Consider the following 22,153-nt stretch of genomic DNA (forward strand, 5'->3'; position numbering starts at 1 on the left):
TAGGTGGGACCCCACAGCACAGGGGACGAGAGTGACCGAGAAGGAGCGGCAGAGAAGAAGTGCTGTAGACTGACCATAACCCCCATTCCCCCGTTCCCCTGCGCCGCTCGGGGGGAGGAGGTGGAAGAGGGTGGGTGGGGGGGGAAGGTGCTTTTGGTTTCTTTCCTTTGTTTCTCACTTCTCTAGCTTGTTAGTAATAAGCAATAAATCTTACTATCTCCTTATGCTGAGTCTGTTTTGCCCGTTACAATAATTACTGCGTGATTTTCTCATCCTTATCTCAACCTTTGAGCCCTTTTCACATATTTTCTCCCCATTCCTCTTTGAGGAGGGGGAGTGAGAGAGTGGCTGTGGTGGAGCTCGGCTGCCCACTCGAGTGGAACCACGACACAGACAAATCCATGCTGTTCGCAGGCCTATGTGTACTGTGTTTAAAGATTCATCATTATTGATTTTCTTTTCTTGAGCTTCTTGTGTCATCTATCACATTTGAAAGATAAACTTCACTTTCATAAAGAGTTTATCTATGATATCCATTCAATTAGCATAGCTAAGGAACACCAGTTCCCCTGCAGCAGCACCACCTTTCATATCAGAACTGCTTTCCGTGAAGCCTTTGAGCCAGATTGCAGTCATGCTTTGTGAGATACACCCTGTGTGTTCCAATTTCACAGGCCAAAATATGTCATAGTAGAAAATTTGCAGTGGCCTTTTCCAAAATCCAGTATTTTAATCACCAGGTGGATACATCAGGGTGGGTGCAGGTACGTGAGATGACCTTAACTTCTTCCTGCAGGCTGAGCAAAACTTAAGGGGTCATTGACAGTTCAGTGATGTGTATATTGGGTACATGACTGAGGCTATGGCTACAATGCAATGACTTGCACTTCATGCCTGTAATAGGAGGTAGTAAAATATTTCTCCATAGAAATACATGTATGTTTAAATATACTTTGTAATTTAAACCCCAATCTCAGGCTGTTAGGCAATTGGGTATAAAAGAGTTGAGATCTGAAATGATGAGGTGCTTAATAAAAAGAGGGGAGATTTATCAGACCACGCATTTTAGTCTCAAGAATTTATTTTGCCAGTTTTGACATTGTCATAATGCAGTATGTAGGGGGGAAATACTTTGTTTTAAACACATTGCTTGATAATTTCTTTAAATTTTCTCTGGTTCTTATAAGTGGTGAAAAGTCATTCCCTGTTTGCTCTCACCACATCTTTATAGATTTCTATCATATACTCCATTACATTTGTAATCTTCTGTTCCATCTTTGCAAAATCCTAATCTATTAACTATCTCCTTCAACAAAAAATACTCCTTAGCTTCCATTATCTTTTTTTTTTGTTGTTGTTGTTCTCTATACTCTGCTGAGTGGTATGGTGTTTCAAGATATGAGGAGGACAGAACTGGATACAATATTCTGCATGTGGACAAATTATGCATCAATATGGTGACTTAGTTAAGTTTTCTGTTCTGTTCTGTAGTCCTTTCCTGTTCGTATTTTCTGTTGTCTTGTTCAGCATTGCTGAGCGTTGAGATAACTCTCTCACAATACTGTCTGACCAAATTGAAAGTCCTTTCTGAAAATTGGTATCTACTCTACGTCCTCCTGAAATATATGCATAGTTATTCTTGTTTCCTCTTCAGGTATATTACTTTGCATTATTGACTTTGAATTTCAACTACATTTTTTATGGCCAGTTATTCAGCATAACAAAATTCCTTTGCTATTTTGTCTTAGATTTAACCTACCATGAATATTCTTGTGTGAACAGACTATCATCTAGTTTCAGACTTCTTCATCCATTCCTAGGACATCTATTAATATGTCTTGTGGCATCTGTCCCAATACAGATTTTCCCAGGTTCTTTCTAAAGATCTCCACCGTATAAACTAAAAATCTATTTTGACCTTTCGCTTCCTCTTTCAACCACTTGAGTCACATGCTAGAAGCCCTCCTCATGGCAGCTTGCTTATTTAAACAAACAACAAACCTATTGAAGGAATTGTGTCAAGAATTCTGTGGAAAAGAGGTACATTCTGTTAATCAGGTAAGTTTTGTCAGCATGTTCACTGACTGCTTCACAGTTTTAATAAGCTTATGGAGCAGTGATTTACAGCTTTCACAATGTGTATACAGTCTTCCAATATATCATATTTATCTGTGTATTACTTGCTGTGCTATTTTATAATATCTTTATTCATGTCTTTTGGTCACTATCACTTAAAACAGGCATAACCCAGCAAAGAATGAGTCTCATTGTGTTTTGTTGTACTGAGCGGAAGCAAAATTGAGAAAAGTAAAATAGATATGAAGGAGAAAAAAAAAAAAATGAAAGTAGTATATTTTAAAAGAACAGTGAGTTGGGGCGTTGCTTTGCTTTAAAAGTGCAAGTGAACATCAAAAGTCCTTTTTCTGACTGTCAGTGCTTTGCTGAATTCACATCACTGAAAGAGCGACAGTTTATTCCAGTCAAGGATCTTTCTGGAGGGGATGTTTCTGTTTGAGATGTTTTCGGTTGTCTCTCATCTTCCTCCCATCCACACACCTCTGTTCTTTAACTTTTGGTAATGATGCCTTGTGTGGCAGAAACACACTTGAGAGTCATCACGCGGCACTTGCAGGGCAAGCAGGCGATCAGGCCCAGTCAGCATGGGTTTATGAAAGGCAGGTCCTGCTTGACGAACCTGATCTCCTTCTATGACAAAGTGACGCGCTGGGTGGATGAGGGAAAGGCTGTGGATGTGGTCTACCTTGACTTCAGCAAGGCTTTTGACACCGTTTCCCACAGCATTCTCCTCAAGAAACTGGCTGCTCTTGGCTTGGACTGGCGCACGCTTCGTTGGGTTAGAAACTGGCTGGATAGCTGGGCCCAGAGTCGTGGTGAATGGAGTCAAATCCAGTTGGAGGCCGGTTACTAGTGGTGTTCCCCAGGGCTCGGTGCTGGGGCCGGTCCTCTTTAATAGCTTCATCGATGATCTGGATGAGGACAAGTGCACCCTCAGTAAGTTTGCAGATGACACCAAGTTAGGTGCGTGTGTCGATCTGCTCGAGGGTAGGAAGGCTCTGCAGGAGGATCTGGATAGGCTGCACCGATGGGCTGAGGATGCAATAACCCCAAGCAGAGCTACAGGCTGGGAGAGGAATGGTTGGAGAGCTGCCAGGCAGAGAAGGACCTGGGAGTGATGGTGGACAGTCGGCTGAATATGAGCCAGCAGTGTGCTCAGGTGGCCAAGAAGGCCAACGGCATCCTGGCTTGTATCAGAAGCAGTGTGACCAGCAGGGCTAGGGAGGTGATCGTCCCCCTGTACTCGGCTCTGGTGAGGCCGCACCTCGAGTACTGTGTTCAGTTTTGGGCCCCTCGCTACAAGAAGGACATGGAGGTGCTTGAGCGGGTCCAGAGAAGGGCGACGAAGCTGGTGAGGGGCCTGGAGAACAAGTCCTACGAGGAGCGGCTGAGGGAGCTGGGCTTGTTCAGCCTGGAGAAAAGGAGGCTCAGGGGCGACCTTATTGCTCTCTACAGGTACCTTAAAGGAGGCTGTAGCGAGGTGGGGGTTGGCCTGTTCTCCCACGTGCCTGGTGACAGGAGAAGGGGGAATGGGTTTAAGTTGCGCCAGGGGAGTTTTAGGTTGGATCTTAGGAAGAACTACTTTACTGAAAGGGTTGTTAGACATTGGAACGGGCTGCCCAGGGAAGTGGTGGAGTCACCATCCCTGGAAGTCTTTAAAAGACGTTTAGATGTAGAGCTTAGGGATATGGTTTAGTGGGGACTGTTAGCGTTAGGTCAGAGGTTGGACTCGATGATCTTGAGGTCTCTTCCAACCTAGAAATTCTGTGATTCTGTGAATTTTCTCTGTTATTATAATGCTTAGTTTTAAGGTAGCATCTTATATATACCATGCAGTACCAATAAATCATCAGTTATAGTAGTCTCCTTTCTCATGTGATAATGGAGAACATCTGATTTAAAAAAAAAGGCATTAGACAACCTTTCAGAACTGCTCAGCATGTAAGACTTCAATTATATTCATTGGTGTGCTCAGCATTTCAGAAATTTGGTCCCTTAATGCTCAAAATCAATAGGAAGAAATTAATATTAGTGGAAAAATAAATCTGAACTGTGCTTCCAAACAAAGATCATTTGATTAAAAAGTCTCTTTAAAAAAAAAAAAAATCAACTTCCAGACCACTTGAATTTTCTTATTCCTGTCACGGGGGTCATCTTGATGTTACGTTTTCATGCAGGCAGTGATACCTCTTAGAGCCAGTTCTTGTCTGAAAAGATTCAAAAGCTTTCCGCAGGATGAAAAATATTTAAATATAAATCCATTCTTTTGAGTTGAAGTCATTTGGAAACTTGCTCAGGATAAGAGCATGGATACTAATGTGTACAGTAACTTTTGTCCCAGGCATCGTGTGTATGATGCAGGTCAGAGGCGAGCTATGAGCATGAGTGCCCTTGCTCAGGTTTGTTGGGGAACTTGCTCTAGTTCCATTCAGTGTCTCATTTGAGCCCAGGCCTGCAAAACAAGAAGTTGACTTAAAGGTTCACTTGTTGTGATGGCTTTTTTCACAGCAGTTCTGAATTAGCTGTGGTAGTAAAGGTTACAGATGTGAGGGTGATTGCATTTACATGGCTGGGGTAATCAGCTGGGGATCTCACTGTAAAAGCTAAGTCAGTAAAGGTGGCATACATTTGCATGGGAATTGGTAGCTGATAGATAATATCTTTCAAGAGGAATAAAGTGGACAGATTGCCTTAATGTGAGTAGGAGAGGCCGGCCAGCATGCCGTGTACTATGGGACTGTTATTGTGAACAGACCTGTGCTTATTTATCTAACCATAACCGCAATGTAACAGACAGAGGTTTCTTCTCACATCTTTGCTGGGATGATTTGTAAAATCTAGAGCAGAGAAGGGTAAAATGTGTGAAATAACTAGTTAGAAAAACCCATTACTTCATTTTTTATTTGTTTTACTGTTTTTTTTTTCCAAGTATATAACAGGTGGGCAAAATGGGAATTAATATGTATATATATATTTTAAAAAGAAAAAAGTGGTTTGAATTGGGGTGACATAATTTAGGACAAAAAAATGATAATAATATCAAGGGCAATAGAAAAAGATACTGAATTCTCTCACTTTTCCTCCTCTCTAAAGAGACAGCATATACATACATATATATGTAGCTGTTAGACAAGAAGTTGGATAATTTTAACCACCATGTTATGCATGTGTATTTTTTCACCACTTTGTCTAAAATGTGAAGTTGGCGTTACCATCCTGTTGATTTGGAGTTGATAACAATACTTACCTTTTATTGTTTATTGCATAATTTGCTAGATATTATAGCAGAAATTTATTTTTAATGCAGGCTTTATTCAAGGTATGAATAGAGTTCTCTGACTTCTTTAACTCTTCATTTTTTTGGTAAACAGAAAATAAGCCAGCTATCAAAATATTTTACCATGTGTTACTTGCATTGCTTGTTTGCTAGTGGAGTACTGAACAGACAGACACTCTATTTGAGGAAAAAGGTTTATAAGCAACTGAGAACATACTTCACTGAAATTTCATTATCTCACACTCCTTTAGCAGAGCATGGCTTTACATTTCTCTTTTTGTGAGAACTTGAGGTTGTAAATCTTCATGCTTAATCTTAGTCTCTTCTTTCCCAGAAATGTATTTTACTAGGCAGTGCAGTGCTTTGTACTCTTTGGGCTCCTGGGGGTATCCACTTTAATTTTCAGTTTATTATAATTTGCTTTCTTTGTTGACTCTTAATTTCATTTCATCATAACTTGGCACGTTGTTTAGCTGCTATTTCCCAAGGTCTGCAGCTCCCCTGCTCTCGTCATGTCACTTTTGATTAAGCAGTCACAAAGCCCTTTACCCAGCTTCTAAAGGGTAAAAGTCAAAAATCAATAATGTGCCAGTCCTCCCCAAGTGCAGTAGCAGTCAGAGGTAAATGAATGATTAAACATGATGAATAGCAGTGTAATGGAAGACGTAAAGTAGGGAAAAGTGCTCGCTTTAGCCTAAACTCAGAGATTTATTGCTGAGTACTACAAATAATGGAATCATCAATCTTCCAATGACTAAAAAAGGCATCTGCTGCAGCCAGTTTAAAATGCAGTGAAAGAAATCTTACCTCCTCATCCCCGCCTGTTGCAGTCTGCTTACTCTGTTGTATCAGAACAGATGCTACATAAGGAAATCGGCATATAAACTTCATATATAGTTGGGTGTTTTTTATCCATCTACACCGTATAATACTATTATGGTGGCCAGCATGTTTTGTAGCTACAGATTAGATATTTTTCTGTATTTCTGTAGTAAGTCATTTGTGCACATAAACATAGCTTTTGTGTTTTTCCACTCCAAATTCATTCGCTTGACAGCGATAACTCTGATTTGTTTTTTCCACTTGTAATAAGCTCTAAGTTTCCAGCTGTTAAAATACAATGCCCAATTTATAAAATAAATACCCTGTGTGGAAAGAAATACCAGTAACTCTGTAGAGTTCTGTCCTTTGCTTGAAGTTTCTGAATGCTCTGGGTAGCATAGTGTGGTGTGGGAGATGTGGGCTACCAGGAGAATAGAGTAATTCATGGGTGTAAGATGTAATAAGGAGGAAGAAAAAAGGCAAAAATCAAAAATTCTTTCAGTGGTGCTTCAGGCACATTTTAATGTAACTCTGATATATATTATTTTGATTCATTTCTTCTTGCTAGCAAATACTGGCAGACGGTGAAACTGGAACTGTTTCCTGCCTTGGTTGCACTACTACAAATTCTAAATTTCACAAAATAATTTAAAGGCTTTATGGATTTAGGCTGTGTCTGAACTTGGAACAATTTGGCTGAGACCCACACTTGCTCTCCTATTTAAGCATCCATCTTCTCAAGAGTTTCACTGCATGTTAAGATGCTAAAGAACTTCTTGAGTCTTGGCTCTTCCTGGTTAAGTAGCTACGTTATATATACAAAATAGGAGGTTTCCATTTCTGTGGATCAAAATGCTAATATACCAGTATTGCTTGTTCCAACCTAATAAACATGTGAGCAAAATAATGCAATATCAGTAACTTCATGTTTTTATCCTTGTTTAGGGGTATTGAAGCTTTTGCCAGCACAGTTAGCTCAGATGTTGTTCTGCAGACCTCACAGCTGCTCAGTTAGGTTGGTGAAAGCTGATTGTAGAAATAGCCTTGTATCCTATACAGGTAACAAAATTCTGTCTTCTGCTTTACTTCTTGAAACTGAATTATTTGGAGCTTTTCACTGTATCTGTCTGATACAAATAGTTATTAAAGGACCATTAATAAAAACTTCTGATTAAGGTTGCTAAGACTTTGGCAGAGAGGAAAAACCAGCCAATATCAATTACTGTGAATGTGCCTAAAAGGATTCCGGTATTCAAATGTTTATAAGGTACCAAATGACTGACATAATGTTGTTTTATAAGATGGGACTGAGATACTAATTGCACTTCCTAAAACGGGGGGAAAAAATGAAGATTGCTTACAGATTCGAAGGCAGAGACTTTTCAATGGTACAGGGCAAAGCTGAAGGTTAAGTTAGAGCTGCTAAGAGATAATGGGAATAATTTAGTGATTAAAAGCACTAGGCATTGTTGAGCATCTAACTTAATTCTTTGCTTGGCTGTTCACAAAAAAAAGACTACCAAGGGGCAGAACAGTTTTCCTTGTCTTACTCACCAGGAAGCAGGAAAATGTAACAAAGTGGAGTGGGTGTCAGTGATGAGACAAGGCTCAAGGACTGCTTGGAGCTGTAGCCTCTTGGGGTTAGAAGTAGTATGTACTGGAGAAGAAAGCCTTCCCAGAAAGACCAAGTCCTGCAGGAAACAGTGCTGCGGATTTTGGTTGAAGTTCTTTATTTCAAGTGTTTACTCTTTGCCAGGCCACAAATTTAAATGTCTAAGGTATCTTGAAGCCATCCCTGCCTATTGAAGTGAGTCTGCATTGCAAAAAGTGTGTGGGTGTGAACAAGCTCAGAAAGCACAGAATTCTTCTCCTGGGGCAGACATAATAGCAAGAAGTCCCTGAGGACTCTGAACAGCTTCTGCACACATCTGGTGCTGCAACCAGCTCTTTCTGAGAAGAAATCTCTGCTGGCAAAACTGAAGACTTTCAAACGTTCCTCATTTGGTGGGAAAAATAGTGCAGTGATGATGCTTTTGTGTTTGTTTGTGTTTCTTTGTTTTTTTATTTTATTTTATTTTATTGTTTGTTTGTTTTTGAATAAATTTAAACTCTGTGTAAGGACTTGCTCTGCCATTTAGCATGAGAAACTTTGAGTAACTTTAAACTATTGTGAATTCAGGAGCTCATAGTTTTCATAGTTCTCATTACTGACCCCTCACACCTTTACATTCCAGATACTCACATTCTTCTGGTGTTCTTTAATTGGCTGCATCACTGCTCTGGGGCTCAGGGGCACCGTTGTGTCTCTTGTGTGCACCCTTTGCAGCTTCTCTATAGAAAATACTCTGAAATCTCTTCACTCCTTGTGTTTCCCACGTTCTGTTGGCTCTTTGGGGAAATTTCTACTCTGATCTATTATCCTTTTGTACTCTTCTCAGCCCCAAGGACCTGTGTGGAATCCACTTACCGTGTACAGGTCTCTTCTGGAGGATTCACATCTTCTCAGTGGAACTTGAGAGGTGCTGTACGTTTGATTTTTGTCTAGTGGTTCTGATATTTAATTCTCTTTTGCGGTGAGGTGAGGAAGCTGATACAGTATGGCCTGCAGTCATTTTGGATCCCCAGATCCCTCTCCCAGTGACACTTCCCAGCAGTCTGGCAGCAACCTCTTTTCATTTATTACACATACTATTAATTTGCTGTGGGGTCTGGTATTGATCTTTGAGTCCCATTAAAGGCAGCTATTTTAATTTTAACCCTTTTTCTTGGAAGAACAGAACTTGTATCCCGAGGTGTTTCCCAATTACTGTCAAGTAGTTAATCCACCTCTTTTTCTTTAATAATCTTGTCTGAGCTACAGTGCAAGAAATAAAAAGAAGCTTTCTTGAAGAGCTTGCAAAAGCGCTGTCAGAAATGGTATTCTGCCAGTAAAGAGAAGGAAGGCAGCACAGACAAAGGCTGTGACTGCTCTGCTTCCTAATCCTGCAGAGTAGGGTGTTACCTGTGTTCTGGGCAGTTCATTTATGTTTTATCTGATCAATCAGGCTGCATCATTAAACTCCTAGGGCTGTTGGAATGGAAACATCACTGCATTATGTTTTACGTGCAGTCTGGTGGTTCTTGTTGGCTTGCATTCTGTGCATGATTCTTTCTTCTTTCTCATCTTTTTTTTTTTTTTTTTTTTTTTTTTTATGTGCGTGGTGGGTGACTGAAACAAGGTTTTTGCTCCCCATTCCTTTCGGTAGGTCAGCTCCACACCTAGCTGCAGCAGCAGGGAAGATGGTTGAGCACAGGGCAGTCAGAGAGGGCTGTGCACCCTTCTTGGGGTCCATCAGAGGGTAGGCTTTGCCTTGCTGCCAGCTGCTGCTCAAGCACGCTGTTACGGTATGGACTTCTAGTTGGACAGATGTGCAATTCAAGTTCCCTGAGAGCTGCATCTCTGCTGTGTGAGGCTTAGCTTGGCGGTGGGGATTCTCACAAAAGAAAGGTTTACCTAAAGCACAGATGAGTCTTGTGACTGCGGGCCTTGCAAAGACAGACCAGTGCTGCCAAGCAGATGACATCAAAATTGGACAACAGACCCTATATCCTCCTATCTCGAGGAAAATTTTGATGTTTTTTCTCCCCACACCAGTTCCTTCAGTGGTCTGGGTTAGGCTCTGCCACTGATCTTGCTGTTGACAAATGCTTGGGCTACTTGTAAAACTCAGCGTTGTGATATATGACAGCAGGCTGACTTGCACTCCTCAGCCCCTCACTTTCTAAGTCTGGCTTCAAATCTGACCAGGCAAAAGGAACATGTCTGTCTTCCTTCTCAATGGGCTCACTGTCTATTTAAAGTGTAGAGAGCTCCAGGCAGTCTGTGACCAAATGAAAGGCTTCTGAGCTCTTCTTTCCCTATGCAGCTGAATCATCAGGGGATTAGACATATCAATAGGAAAACATTTCTCATGGCTTAAAGTAACTGTCACTTATTGAGGCTCTGGTGAATAGCATACTGCTTCCTGCCTGAAATAACCAGGGAGGATCCTGCCTGCTGTCACAAGGAGGGAACGCCCCTGCCCGGTTCTCCTTAGAAAAGCTCTCAGTTAAGGCAAGGGAGTCCTTAACATGTAGAAGCTTCTCCCTCAAGCATTATAAAAGAGAAGATTCCTATTCAAGCTTCCATTGAGGATCTTGCAGTAACAAAATGAACATTTACAGTTTAAAAAAAACTGCTACAAAATACAATTCATGATATTTTCCTTTCCAGGTTTGAGAAGATGGGAAAACGTGTAGTGTTTTTTCTTTCTGAAGTTGCACACTGACTCTATATGAATTGCCCTTTCCCATAGACTCAGAATAACAATTGCTGATTTACAGAGTTAAAACAGAAAGAGAAGAGGATAGAGGACTTCAGTCTTTTAAACTGATTCCTACTATGTGGTGTTTATATTTGTGTTCTTAGCACCACAGGTTGTGTTTAAGCCTCTGATCCTGACTGTGAGGTGCAGGGAGCTGAACAGAGGCTGTGACTCTGCAAAGGGCAGCGTGCTCTCCTCTGCCAGCAGCTCTGTGTTGTGGGAGAGTGTGTCTGTTACCCAATATGATGCACTGCAAGGGAGACAGACTCTTTTCACCTTTATCCTGAGGCTACTTTACTACTTCCTTCCTTTACTACTTGTGTATCTGACTTCAGAAGGACACCAGAAATTTCAGGGAAATACTAGCTAAAAATGCAGGCAGAGCTCAGCCCTTGCTATTGAAGACAGCTTTGTGTGTTGTTTATCTCTGCTCAAGCTGAGGAGCATTTTACAAGAGGTCAGTCAGTATCAACAGCTATGGTAAACAGTAGCAACAACAATTGAGTTCTGTTAACTTTATCATAAATAATTGCAGATTTACAATTAAGCATCTTAGATACCTGGGCAGAGGTTTTCCTTGTGTTTCTTGGGCAAATGCATAATTACATCTCGGGTGTTAATAAGTCAACTTGCTTAACCATAGATAAACTATATCAAGTGTTGCAATTATCTTAACCTATTAAAGTAGAAGTTGAATTTCTTTTCTCTGCATATTATAAAGCGTATTATATCATTTGTCTGAAAACAGAAGTTGCTTCACAGCGACTTGCTCTCTCCTCAAGGCAAGTTCTTTCTGTGCGTACCAGGAAATGGTTTCTGTATCTCTTTGGAGCACTTCCTGCTTATTTGGAAGGACAGTCTTCACGAAATCTCAAACAATGTGGTAACCACACCAAGCATATCCTGTTCATCTTACTTCCAAATGACTCATAGTCTCAAAACTGCTGCAAGGAAGATACTCAAATCACTCAGCAGTTGGCATACAGGACATCCTAGAAATTGCTTGTGAAATACAAAACAAGTTTTCTTCAAGGTCTCTCACTGGCATTCCTGGAAAAAATGTGTGATGATTTGGAAAGTAAGTTAAAATTTCTGTGCTGGGAAGTTGCTACTGAATAAGTTCTGGCATTGTTCTAAACAGTTCAAACATCTTCAAATGTTTGTTTTGTGTGAAATGTATTGCTATACACATGAAAGGCTGCTAGCAGAGAAAACATTGTTGATCTGCGCAAGAGGAATACAATTTCTGGAACTTCTGATTGATGAAGGAAGCTAATACATATTAATGTATTTCTCTGTAGAGCAGAATGAGCATTTGATCAATTTGTACTGTTCTGGTCTCCTAAAAGGTAATGTATTTCATGATAGTTTCATTTTACCAGAAGATTCTCTATGTGTACTCCTCACAAGTCAGCTTCATTTCAGTTGATTATATTTTTTACTGATTTGTGCACACCTTCAAAACAAAGAGAAAAGTTATAGCACCAAGCTAGCTGCCTTTTGTTACTGAATGTCAAGTGCATCTTCACCAGTTTTCTCTCTCACAAGCTGTTTCAGGAGTTTCTAGTGTTTAGTTGACATCTTTCTGTGCTGACCTCAGCTGTGTTAACAACATGTTGGAACAGACCTTGCTTCAGAAATCCTTAATGATGACAGCACCTTTTCACAAATGCAGCGTCCATTAATCACACGCTGGACGTTATTTCAACACCAAAGGCTAAAAGATGGTCACTATACATCTTCATTGGTGCTTATCTGTCAATGTCAGTTCACTGTTATCAATGGATTTTACTCAATATGCAACCGTATGAACCTGTATCAGGAGGGGCAGTGTGTTCATAGGAGTGTTGGTTATTCTTGAAGTTAGCTTGTCAAGTCCTTTATTTATTTTTAAAAAGGCTATAGGGGTTCTTATTCTTTGAGCATTATTTAGTGAATAGTCAGTTCACATTAAGAGTTTTTTAATCTTCTGAGGCTTTAAATAATTAAGAAAAATCATTTTAACATGCACCTATTGACTTTCCAGCTACTACCAAATGACTTGAAATAAATAAATCATGAAAACAGGCTGATGCTTCACAGACAAAAGTGTGCGTTGATGAGGGAGGAATGAAGGAGTGGATTCAGTTTGGGCAGAAGCAGCAAATGCTGTTGGATGTGACAGGTATGTGCAAAAAATGCAAGCCTGGCATATCGAAGACTCCACTCTAGCAAATTCATTTCAAAGGGCATTGAAATGGGTTTCTTGGTTTGCAGGTGAATTGCACCTTGCAGCTGTTAGAATTTTTGTAGTATTTTGTTTTCTAGATGGTGAATTTATGTATCTGAATAGCCAAAAGAGGATATGTTTTAATCAAAGCTTCAAAATGCCAAGTATTGCAGAAATGCAGGGGGAAAAAAATTGCAGGCTGTGCTCTCATTTCATTTGATAATAAACAATAAATGTGAGGCTGGAGGACAAACAATATAGGTTGAATTATCTGCTGTCTATGTGGCTTTCTACATAAAACAGCCCCCTAACAAGGCTTCTGATATTTTTTCTTTCTTTTAAGATAACAAGACTCCTTATTACAGCTGTACTGAGAAAATAAGGGAACGCAGCCAATGTATAAAGTGATTTTTCTCTGTAAGTCATAGCAGTCAATCATGCAGGGCTTTGCAGTTGCCTCATAAGGCCAGTATATATACAGTGTTATACCTGCTCACAGTAAGGTGCTTTATAGGAGCATAAACAAATTAGTATATTCTCTGTAAAATAACTGGCATGTTTTTACCATACAGATCCCCTGAGTGCCTGATAAATATGCAGTATCAGGCTTATTTCTTTAAAGAAATGTTGGCATTTACTCCAAGCCTCTGTGAAATAAAAATATTGCCTTTATAAACTGCTGAAGAAAATGAGACCCTCTAATTTTTTAATACCTGTTTCTTAAGTGCGTAAGCCTAGGTGTTTTGTGATTTGTCCCTCTTGTTCTTTTTTTGTTTTATAAATGAATAATTTTGCTAAAGGGTTCATTTTGACGGTGCTGGAATTTTCCACATGAGTTCTACAGAATGTCTTGCATATAAACTTTGGCTTGTTTATTGAGCTCATCAGGGCATATTTCCTTTGAAATCTCCAGACAGTCTTGCAGATGCCATATTTTTCCCTCTGACATTGCAGCATGTGATGACATTGGTTCCTGGAAATGTTTGCGGGACAAGCTATGATTCACTTTTTTCTTTTTATTCTTTTTAATGGCCTGTTTTTGCATCAGTTTGGATGCACACACTCGTGTATACCAGCATTAAGTTGCTTCTGAAGTAGACTGTGTTTGCAACCTGCAGATATGTTAGCTCCAACATACCTAAGGAAGCAACCTTGGACTCCAAAAATACAGTGTTCTAAATGAACAGCAGTAATAACCAAAACAGGGAGAACTACTTCAGATCTATCACAAATATGCTTCCTAGTGTAACTGCAGCAAGCTTGGTATGCATGATGGCTCACCCAGATGAGAATAATCAACGAACGGATGCAGCAGCACGCTGCTTACCAAATCTAACCTGGCTGGTTTTCCTACCATTTAAAATTGTAGTACAATCCTATCTGGTTGGTCACACTCTTCAGTTAGCTTAGCCTTAGGAGTCTGCATGGCTAAACCTTACTGCATTTAGTGTAGAAATGGAAAATGCATAAACAGAGAGCTTCAAAGTTGTCATTGTTAAAAATGTCAGTGACCAGTACTTGGTCTTCCTAAAGTCATGCTAAGGAAAATGATGCACGTATGCTACTGCCCTGAATGGTAGGGTGGCTTCCTTTTTTACAGCTGACAGATGTTTAGGCAAGCAGATTCCTGTCTGCAATCAAACTTAGTGTGCTAAACTCTGCAAAGCTCAAATCAAAATGGTAATTATAGCTTTATTGCTTGAAATATATTGTATATTAAAGATACACTGTTTTCTAACAGTGGTCCTTAGTGTTTGGAAATTAAGTGGTTGGGCCTTTTTTTTTTTTTTTAAAGCCATAGTGCAGGCAGTGTCAAAGGCTTTGAATTTGCTTAGTTTTTAAGTATTATGCGAATAAGGAGGAAATCTTGTATTCTAGGAATCAGGTGATTTTAAAAATGTGTTATATTCATGCACAATTGTAAAGGAAGTTATTTCTGTCAAGGGTAAAGGTACTTGGGATGGCATCAAATTTTTCATATTAGATGATAGAAGAAAAACTACTGAGAAACTCAGCTAACATTTCCTAGATTGCTGCAATTTGAATTAGGGTCTGACTGGAAGAATGTGATTACACAGTGTGAGCTCTGTAGAAAAGCAAGAGGAGTCAGGAATTTTTGAACCTCATTCCCTTGTACTCTGCATGTGTGTGATCGGTTAGATTGCTACAGGTGTGGAATGAGATGAGCAGCATTACATGTTATGTTTTGTACCCTGCCGAGTACTTAACTACTCGAAGTAGCTGTCACATACTGCTGCCTTCAAATGAGTCAGGCTCTGCTTTTGAACCTTTTTACACTGATTTGCACCGATAAAAACAAAGTAAGAGTGCTCAGTCACAAGAACACCAGGGTTGATAAGTAGTTGTCCTAGCTAATTAGCAAATGGGTAGAACTCTGACAATTTCAAACTTGTTCTCAGAAATTAAACTTGAAAGCCTCAGGTTAGCCTCTGCTGCACATCAGCTTAAATATTTAAACTGCTTTGCTGGGGACTAGAGCTTCCAAACTTTGGGACTTGAATGTTTTGCCTCATTATTTTTTTCCTGTTTGCCACAGAAGCTATTGATGAAGATACTGAATCTTATTTATGAGCTTGTAGATTATAAATAGTGCTTCTTTAAAAACTTTGCAGACAGAAGAGCTTGGTAAATCTTTCCTTAAATGCTGGTATGTAATACTGCTACATCAACAGCATCGTGTTAGGTAGGTGGAGAAGTTTTTGTTTTCTGCCATGTGTGAATTGCCTGAAGAAATACTGGCAGAAACACAGGGAAATGTAAACCGAGATGATATTTTAGTATTCCATTTATTTTCTCTTACATACATTTTATGCAGCCTAAAGATATCAAGTGTATTTTTGATAGTCTGTTTTCCCAGCCTTGCACAGAAAACCTTTAGTCATACATAATGATTTTTCCTTCAGTTAACTCAATTCAGGAAGATGGCTAACTGTAAAGAGGAAACTCAGGATACCATTTCCTCTGCCTACTTACCTGTAGTTAGTTATCTCTTCTTTCTAGGAATATTCACTTATCTCGGTGTAGTTATATTCCTCTAAAGAGGAGTTTTATTTTCTTTGGCTCTGTTTTTTGTGTTGCAATTTCCTGCCTTCAGTGTCAGAACATCTGTTTCCCCACTGCCTATAGAATAAATGAAGGAATGGCTTCAGTACCAGATAGTCAGATTGCATCCCAAAGAGTTCCCGAATCATGGGGAAAGTAGGTATGCCAAGGTTGGAAGTGTGGCAATCAGTCCCTGAAAGTGATTCAGTTAGTGTTATGTTTTGCAGATTTTCTGTTTGAGTTCTGTTTCTTTTGACTGACTAATTTAAAAAGATAAAGAATAAATACTTCCTGCTTGAAAATGCTCACGAAGGCACCCACTCTGACTTCATCAGTTCCCTGGAATCAGTTACTTAGTAATCTACTTGACCTTTGTTATTAGTCGTGCTAAGGCTGTTCCCATGTGCATTACTAAGTCACAGGAGGTAAAAAGAAGCATTAATAAAGCTGTAGATATGAAAGATGCTGCCGAGCTCGTACAAGTGTTTGAGGATGCATCACTGTTGATTTACAGAGTTACTAAAACTTAATAGCTGCTAAATGCCCGGGAGTGTTGCCCAAACTCTTAAAAAAAGCATTTGTTGAGATCAGGATGGCAGGAGGCTGACTGCTGCCTGTCAGGTAGCTTCTGATGCACATTTAACGTTAAATTGCAGTGTTGTCTGAGTAACAGTATGTATAAAAGTATGTGAAAACTTCAAACTATGCACATTTTAATTGTACTTGAGTTTACAGTGCTGTAGTTAATTTGTAGTTCATTACAGTTCAGTTTTTTTAACTTAGTAGTAGCTGCTGCACAGCTGTTCAAGTCCGTATTTGTTTCTATAGCTGTAGGTCAGCAAGAGAACTTGTGCTCCGTTACAGCAAAGAGCGTGCTATGGCTTCGTTGTACCTACCAACATCAATCTCGTGCAGTTAATATGCCCCCTAGAAATAGCCGTTATTAGCGTAATACTTAACCTTTAAGCTAATATGTTAGGAAGGGTACAAAGTATTTCAATGCTTAAATTCCAGAAGGATTCATCATCATATAAGCACTGATGTAGAACAACCTATAGGGCCACTTCTAAATGCAATACACTGAGTTGTAAAAATTCGGGATGCCAGTTATTCTAATCTGGTGTAATAGTGCTGCTAAACATAAACTGCAATTTCATGTGCGCTGCCTCAGACCACTGTAGTTGGACCGTTTATTTGATATACTCTATTGCAGTAGAAGTGGTGTGTGGGAAAAGCACCCAGATAAACAGATCATTTATGCTCACTGAGCTGCTGTGGAAAGGGGACAATCAGGGACTGGTGTGTATCAAGTAAAATCAAAATCAGCTAGATATTATAAGACTTACAGATGCAAATAGAGTTAATAGTATCCATATCCGTGCTATACCATTTGCCACAGTATTTGTTTCTTTTCATTAAACAGGTCAAACTACTGAGGAACTTAGGCTTCTAACTTACCTGGGTTCATCTCTGTAGCCACTGAGGCAGGCCTAATGCTCTTTTACCCTGAATTAATTTTTTTAAATTTAGCAGTGAGGCTAAGGAAATGAGCACATGGCAAACTGAAGGAAGAGAAGTATCTGCCATAACCTTGAGAAGGCTTGCTGTGGGATTGCTGTGGCAAAGAGATCTGGGGAGCCCACGCTTTGTAACACAGCCTGCTAAGTCGAGTGTCTTTCAGTCTCATCTTCTGCCTTGCATTTAGGTCTGATAGGCAAATGTTATCACTCCCACTCTAACTGTATTAAAGCAAGGAGAATAACATTTTCATGCATAAGATTGCATTTGCGATCATTAAGATTAGACCTGTGCAGTACTGGATCATCTGGAAGTAAAAACTAGATTTATTTTTTAGTTTGTTTATTTGGTTGTGGGTGTGGTGGTTGTTTTTTTTGTTTTGTTTTGTTTTGTTTTTTCCAAATTAAGCCAACCATGTGATTTATTTTGTTAAAATATGGGAGGAGAAGTGATACCTGATCTGGCACAAAGTCTCTCTGGATAAAATTACCTCTACAACATTTTTGAACGTGTCTGAACTGGCAGAATGGCTTAAAGTCAGCTCTTTTTTTTTGTTGTGTGTGTGTTTGATCCACTCAGGCTATCCTAAAATAGAATATATAAATATATGTATATATATGTCTGTGTGTATATATGTATATGTATGTATTTAGAGATAATGCTGCCAGCAGCGAAGAGTTTTTATCGCTCAGCTTGAGATTTGTACTTCCTGATTTGCCAGGCACGTGCTCACAACTGTAAATATATGTGGAAAATTAGATCTTGCAGAGATTTTTTTAAGGAGGAAAAGGGCAAAAAAAGGCGCTGCTTGAAGAAAAAGGTTCTATTCTGAGGGAAAACTGTTTTCAAAAGTCAAAACAAGCCCTTGAGGTTTATCTGATATTCAAAGTTGATCACAAGGCAAAAACTGATGAGCAGTGATTTCTAACTTCAGCTTCTGTTAGCAGTGGAGCTTCTCAAGGATGTGAGGAGCGTGCATACGACACATTAGTGTCAGAACATCCTCGAGGCAGTTTGTTGGTAGGTGCAAACTTGATAGAGCCATGCAAATTTTGTGAGTTATCACCATTGCATGTTATCAACTCTGCTACAGACAAATCTGCATTATTTTAGTTTTAATAAATGTTTTAGTCCCAAGATCTCTGAGCAGAGATGTCATTTAAGGACTGCCAAAAGGGACATGGTTGGAACATTATATTTTCTTCTGGATATTGAACACTCAGCTGCAAATTTTTTCATCTTTTTGTTCTTGGGTTTGGTGCTTATGATCAGAAGGGGATCAAAGTAAACAGACTGCCTATTGATTGTTGTAGTAAGGTCCTTAATCATGACTTCCCATGGTAAATACGTTGGTATTTTCCTACTTACCTTTTTTCTTTTCCTCACAAACTGGACAGAGCTTGAATAAATTCTAACAACCTGAAGTTATGTGATTGTATCAGATGCCAGTTATTTACTTATTTATTTTAAACTTTGTATTCTGATGATTTACTTTTTTTTTTTTTTTTTTTTTTTTTTTTTTTTTTTTGAGGAACTGAGCACTTGTCATCAATGTAAATGTATCTGTCTGAGTCGTGAGAGAACCCGGAATGCCACATAGGGAAAACAAACTACCTCACTAAGGCTGTGTTAAGGAAATTCTCTATTTTCGTTTTAACATCAGTTGGTATGTGAGTCCATATGTTGCAAGGGAAGTTTATTATTGTCTTCAACGCTGGACCCCACCATTCCCCCTCACCACACCCTCTCCATCCACCTCTTCCCACCCCCCTGGAAACACACGTGCCTTGTGCCCACTGCAGGGACTGCTGGAGCGTTCCTCTGGTCCCACTTGGGTGCACGTGCACACCCGTGCATATACACCTGGTTTGCCCCACAAGCTTCTCTAGAACATAGGGCATTTCTCATCTGCTGTTCCTCAATAACCTTCTTTGAGCGTGCATTGCCTGTGGCCCTGCGTTACTGCTCTGGTAATCTCAACGGGTAATAATTCGTGCAGCACAGTTGGGACCTCAGCTGGCAACACTAGTGGGGAAGTTCTGCCGTGTGTGGGAGTATCAAGGAGAGCAGTTAGCACAGGGTGGGCTGATACTTGTGATGCATGTATAGAAGCTATCGTAAGCAAAGCAGGTCATTATATATTGTGTAGCTTAAAGATTTAACCTTAGAAGAGGGGAGATTAAATCTTTTTTCTACTTGATCTGTTAGCACTTTGTTGCAGGTGTGGATGTTGTATAGTGAATTTGTCTTCTGACAATAGATTGGCTCTTGTTTGAGGAGGCCCAGAGGTCAATGGGCTTCAAGTTGGAAAGGTGCAGCCTAGCAAACAGAACAATGGTTTGCAGCCCAGGGTATCTGCACTTAGGTGGCTCGCTGGCCTCTTGAATTGACCATGAGTAAGTCATTTTACCTTTCTGTGGCTCAATTTCTCAGTCAATATAATATTCCCTACTTAATTTGTAAATCCATTTGAGATTTATTTATGAATGGCAATAGGTAAAAAGGAAAAAAATGTATTAGAAAATGTAAAGTATGCTAGACCAGTTAAGCTAAAAATTAACAGAATTATCACTTTGATATTTTCATATATAAACAGCCAAAGCTTGTCAAGTTCAGTTAAATGCAGTGACCTCAGATGTGAACTGTGCTGCCAGATGATAATGTAGTGTTGTGATGCAGATGTCATCTTCCTGTTTTACAGTGTCAGCCAAACAGCAGGCTGGATTTGGATTGCAAAAGATCAGACACAGTGGGAAATGGCTGGTCATTATTTGAGCACCTTCTGCTCAAATTTGATGTGCTGCAGCACTAACTCTGGAATACCTTTCCTGGTGTTTCTGTCTGCAGAAGTTCAGTTTGAAGTGTCTGGATTCATCCAGGACATTCTGTATGGACTTGATCCAAACAGTTCATATGCACAGTTCATGTATGGAAATACGATAAATTTATACTAAGCTGCAAAGGATGAGGTTCTTCCAAAAAATACAATTCCAAGCTAGAATTCTTGATTAAAAACTTGTTCCTCGTACTGAGAGGAGGGGGAAACCTGCTCAAAAACAACATTAACATTAGCTGTTCAAATCCCAAATGGGAACTCTTTTCTTTTGAGGTGTATGGAATTGGCTGATCTTTAGGAAAAGTTGCAAGCTGCAAATTCTGGCCCTTGTCTGTCTGGAGTTCAGATCCAAGGGTTTATTTTAGGTATATGTATTACACATAGCAGTAGGATAAGAAAGGGGAATTATCAGGTGGGGGAGCAGCAGAAGGGAGGAGTTAATTAAGCAGAGATGGTTTCAACGTTAATATTTTTGACCTTAAAAATCACAGCTGAATATGTAAAATGAACGCGTTATCATACATCTCCATCCTTTTCAGCCTGGTTTTGACAAATCACCAACTGCAGCCTAAGAATACTTTCAAAATGCTACTTTCTCCTTCATGAATATTAATCTTAAATAAAAATATTTCCGTATTTTGAGAGATGATTAAGGCACTTTTGGTTTTGATTGTTTTGAATTTTAATAGATGTCTGTACTAAAAAATACTTCAAGTAAAATTAAAGGTGTTATTTTTTTCCAGAAAAAAACTTTATCACAATTGTTAGTGCCTTTTACAATCTTTGTAGAACACAAACATGTTGAAAGATGCCTACACCAACTAGACAAGAAGATGAAATATTACTCCTAACTTCTTATCATTTCATTTGTCTTTAAGAGATATTTAACTTTGCTGTAAAAAAATTGCCATCCATAAAAAAAATTTACATGTTTTCCCCTGTTAGCATTTGAAGTTTTATCAGCTTCCTTCTGGCAGATGACACACTAGTTTAAATTAAACCTCTACTAATTCATGCAACATTTAAAAACAAATATTCTGAACAGGTGCTACCTGATACAACTCATTTTGCTTTTGACTTGATGAGCTTGAGACTAGGGTTTTATTTGCATATATTTCTCCTTTTTCCTGTCTTGGATATTGGAACCATCATGTTTTGCAAGAGTTCTATGCCCAAGATAGTTTCCTTAAAATAAATAAATAAATAAAATTGCTCTAGGCATTTTAGAGGTTTTTAATCATAAAACTGGGAAGCTTGAATAGATTCCGATTTAGTAAGTGTGTCACAGTGCTTTTGGTGAAATACTTGTTCTGTTCACTTGAAAATGCTTTCTTCTTGGTAAAAGAACCAGACTATTTCATTTACTTGGTACTAAACTGATGCAGGTCAGAAAAAAGTTGTCTGCAATCTTGTGTGCGTTTAGGAATATGCAAGCCAAAAGTCTGCTGGAGAGTGGGAAGTCCACCTTTGGGTTATGTAATACTGCAGGCAGAGCCCTTTGGATAAAACGTTCCACTTCATGTAAGAGTTCAGCCTTAAAATCTATTCAGCCGGAAATTTTTAAGCCTGAAGTTTGTCTTGACCTTTGCTGGTAAACAAAAGTCAAAATGTTTTAATACTGAGCAATGAGTATGGATTGGCACTTCACTGTCATTCATTTAGCAGATTGCAGTTAGATAGCAGGTAAGTTTTTGGTTTTACTACTGTTATTACTAAAAATCTGTGTGATGATTCAACAGGTACCTCCAGCAGCTTTTTTTGCTGGTACTACAGGGCTTTTCAGAAAACCTTAAGCATCAAATCTTCAAAAATAGATTTTGAGTTTAAAATCTCATTTTAACAAATTGTTTGTTTTTTATTTTATTTTATTTTATTTTATTTTATTTTATTTTATTTTATTTTATTTTATTTTATTTTTTTTATTTTTTTTTTTTTTATGTGCAGTACACATACCAGGTCAGGTGTTCAGTGTAGGGTAACAACTTTTACCACCTAACAGCAGCATCTGG

At 39.1% G+C, this 22,153-nt stretch overlaps 1 protein-coding gene across 20 annotated transcripts in view; it reads left to right on the top strand.

Annotated features, from left to right (window-relative positions):
- The window catches only part of SULF2 (sulfatase 2), a 165,187-nt gene that overhangs the window by 64,249 nt on the left and 78,785 nt on the right, over window positions 1–22,153 (top strand). The window contains exon 1 of one of the 20 annotated variants that reach the window (XM_068701029.1): window positions 12,660–12,682. The exons of the other annotated variants lie outside the window; for them this stretch is intronic. The gene's annotated coding sequence lies outside the window, so the exon portion shown is untranslated. Of the gene's footprint in view, window positions 1–12,659; window positions 12,683–22,153 lie in introns of those variants that run through there. 20 annotated transcript variants of the gene reach the window in all.

Source organism: Anas acuta, chromosome 16, assembly GCF_963932015.1.
Source record: "Anas acuta chromosome 16, bAnaAcu1.1, whole genome shotgun sequence".
Lineage (NCBI taxonomy): Eukaryota > Metazoa > Chordata > Aves > Anseriformes > Anatidae > Anas > Anas acuta.